We start from the raw sequence: 3340 nt of genomic DNA, 5'->3' as shown, positions 1-3340 counted from the left end.
ATATTCCAATAGAGAAAATAGCTCTGAGAACCTTAAAGTAGTGTCCTTCTGTTACTGAACCTTATGTTTTGGTTACTTTTTATTTTCCTACATATTATCAGAACATGAATGACATGTCTAATTTTGCTCCATTTTCCTACAGCTTTGTTCTGCTATTTCAGTACATAATTAAGTACAGGAGACAGTGTTCAATTCAACCATTTTCCATGGGAGTGGATAAAAACACCCATGCGTTATATCTTCATGATAAGGCATATGAAACCCTAAGTTTACCTCAGAAAGTAAAAAAGAGACTTGAAAATGTACTGTCTAAAGCCATTCTAAAATACAGGATGTGATTTTAAGTTTATAAAATAAGAGATTAGTGGAAATGGAACCATTTCCAGAGGGCTGCTTAATCCACTTCATGCTCTGAGTGGTAGGATATTAATCAGATGAACTTGGAGGTCTCTAAGACACTGCCACCGACCACTACTCTAGTCAGTACAATTAAGCACAACCACCCTGTGCTGCAGTCTTACCTGCAAATTCCACCTACAAAATATACCAAAATGATCCAAGTGGCCGGTTAACTCAGTCAGTTGAGCATGGCACTAACAATGCCAAGGTTGCTGGTTTGATTCTCGTTAGATCCCCATGTGTTTGTTGCCTGATCTAGTTGAGAGATGGTGTCCCTGGTGGCAGGGAGGCTGGATTAAAATGATCTCTAAGGTCCCTTCCAGCCTAGGTCATTCTATGATTCTATGATTTTCACTTCTCTAAAGCACCTAAGACTCTTGACACACATCTTAATATAGTGAGTGGATAGCTTGCATAGTATAACTTTTCAAAGTTTGTATTTTTCTCCCTTCCTTTGAATTATTTCCCCCCTAGAGTGCAGTAAGCTATTAGTACATATGAAAAAATAACAAAACAAAAAATAAAAATACATTTCTCCACTAGAATACCTTGCTTTAATGTCTAGAGGCAGTTTCAAATTCTGGGAAACACACAATTTTAGTTCTGCAAGCTTCATGTTTGCAGTGGAACAGTTTCCACTTCAAAGAATTTTGCATGGATTAGGTGAATTCCTGAAACATATCTGAGAAACACCCATATGTGTGCAGTTGAAATGCCGCTGACAAATGCTGAAAATGAACGGTATGTGTTTTAGAATTGTTTATGATGTTATCAACAAATAATTGGGTGAGTGTTTTTTTTAAGAGCCTATTGGTCTGACATCAAAACCTTCTGGGTGAAGAGAAACATGCTCTTGGAAGTTCTATGTTTTTAAAGAAGTAAAAAAATCACCTCTGAAGTTCTCCAGGCTTTGATGTATTTTTCTACACTAATCATGAAAAAGGTGGATTTGTTGAAAGCTTTTTGTAATGGAAGACCATTGGCAATACAGATCTAGGCCTTGAGAAGCTGAAATCTCAATTCTATTTTATCTGAAAGTGTCAGGATACATGAATAAGTACTACTAACACATTGATGCATGACTGATAGGAAGCAGTAATACTTTTGGGTGACAGACTAGGAAGACATCTTAATAGAGTCTTCCTGAAAAATCATCCTGAAATCATATGGGCCTCTGAGGGTCTGTTAATCAAAAGACTCTTCACTTCTAACTGTCAAAAAGGAAACGCAAATTTATTGATTATTAACTGTAGAGTACAAGGAAAAATATTTCATATATCATAAACATTATATGAGCTTAAAAAGTAGCTTTCTCTAAGAAATTATCTCGGAGGCAGAATATGGAAAGTTAATTTCAGCTTTAAATTGAAAGACACTTAACAAGAATACTACGCGATTTTTGTTTTCAGGTGATCACAGTAAGTGCCTCATTATTCAAACATCAGGCAAAAGGGTCTCATACAAGTTTGGTAAGTTTTTATAGGTTTTTTTAATATAAAGTAAAAGCCTCAGACTACGCTGATGTGTTGGCAAGAGATTAACTGTGTAAAGAAACAGCTTGCTCTTGAAAGACCACTAAATCTAATTATTTCAGTGAAAATTCATGGAGGTACTAACAGGAAAGCTGGGGATAACTGTTTTCTAGATGTAATCTGCTTAACGTGGAAATCCATATGGATTATGGATGAATAGTGGATGATAGTGGATGATAGCTACTTAAAAGACATTCGACAGTGAACCTATGCCAAGAAATAACAAAACCCCACAATGTATCAAAACTGCGACCCTTCCGATTATATGTTTAAGTACATGTAAAAGACCCTTAGAATGCACTGACCTTTTTCTAACTACATACAGGAATTCACATCTCTGCTGTATGTTGTTCTGTAATGTGGGATCCTGAAACAGTGATTTGTTATGTTATTATTGTCACATCTGGTTTTGTCACGTACAGGAAAGCTATCAGGGCTGAACTGGATGACTCTGCTGAAAGGTTGTTTATATACCCTTAAGGAAACATCTACTCCCAGAGATGGTCAATTGTTTTTATTAACTGCCAAGTATAAACCTTAAACTGCATCAGGCTGACTGTCCTGGCATCACTGCTATAATCAAATGGACTTCGAGATCTTGCTCCTATAGCATTATCTACTAACAAATTAGCAAAAAACCCTTATAGCTGTTTCAAGCCACAATGTCCACTAAGTTGCTATTAGTCACCAGTAGTGGTAGGGGCAAGAGGAGATCTTGGAATCCCAGGAGGAATCCAGTTTCCAAGTCATGTTTTAGTGGCCAGTTTTTTAAAATCACCTGCAGCCCAGCCTGTCTCGGACCAAGGCAAATGCAGGATCCGGACCTCTGCACAAGTTGGCCTGGGCAGAACTCACTTTTGTTACATGTCACATAAGGGACAAATTAAGACTTATTTTTACCTATTATGCTTCCCTCCAGGCTGTGGCTCCACTCCTTTTTCGGCTTCAGGATGTGTGTCACCATTCATGGATAAGTCAACTCCCAATCCACTGGACTGCCACCACCAACATCCCAGCAGTGATGGCCCCTTATGTACAAAGCTGGATCATAGAATCATATTTTTGTGTTTGGAAATGAATCATAGAATGGCATAGGGTGGAAGGGACCTTAGAGATCATCTAGTCCAACCTCCCTGTTTTGGGCAGGGACGCCACCTCTCGACTAGACCTGGCAACGTATGGGGACCGAGCGGGAATTGAACCCGCAACCTCGGTGTTGGTCCTTGTTGCCAGCACCGCGCTCAAACCACTGAGCTAACCGGCCCCCTAGGATGTGTTCAATATGTTCTTAACCCTTAAAAGGATTCAGAAAACAGGATTCTCTCCCTTGCCACTACCTTTTATCTAACTTAATAGTATCACATGAGACTGGGTCTCTACATCCCAGCTAGTCAATGCCTTAGTGTATG

This window comes from Apaloderma vittatum, unplaced genomic scaffold (assembly GCF_000703405.1).
Source record: "Apaloderma vittatum isolate BGI_N311 unplaced genomic scaffold, ASM70340v1 scaffold3172, whole genome shotgun sequence".
Taxonomy (NCBI): Eukaryota; Metazoa; Chordata; class Aves; order Trogoniformes; family Trogonidae; genus Apaloderma; species Apaloderma vittatum.
The sequence above is the reverse complement of the archived record's forward strand: the minus strand, read 5'-3'. Positions refer to the sequence as shown.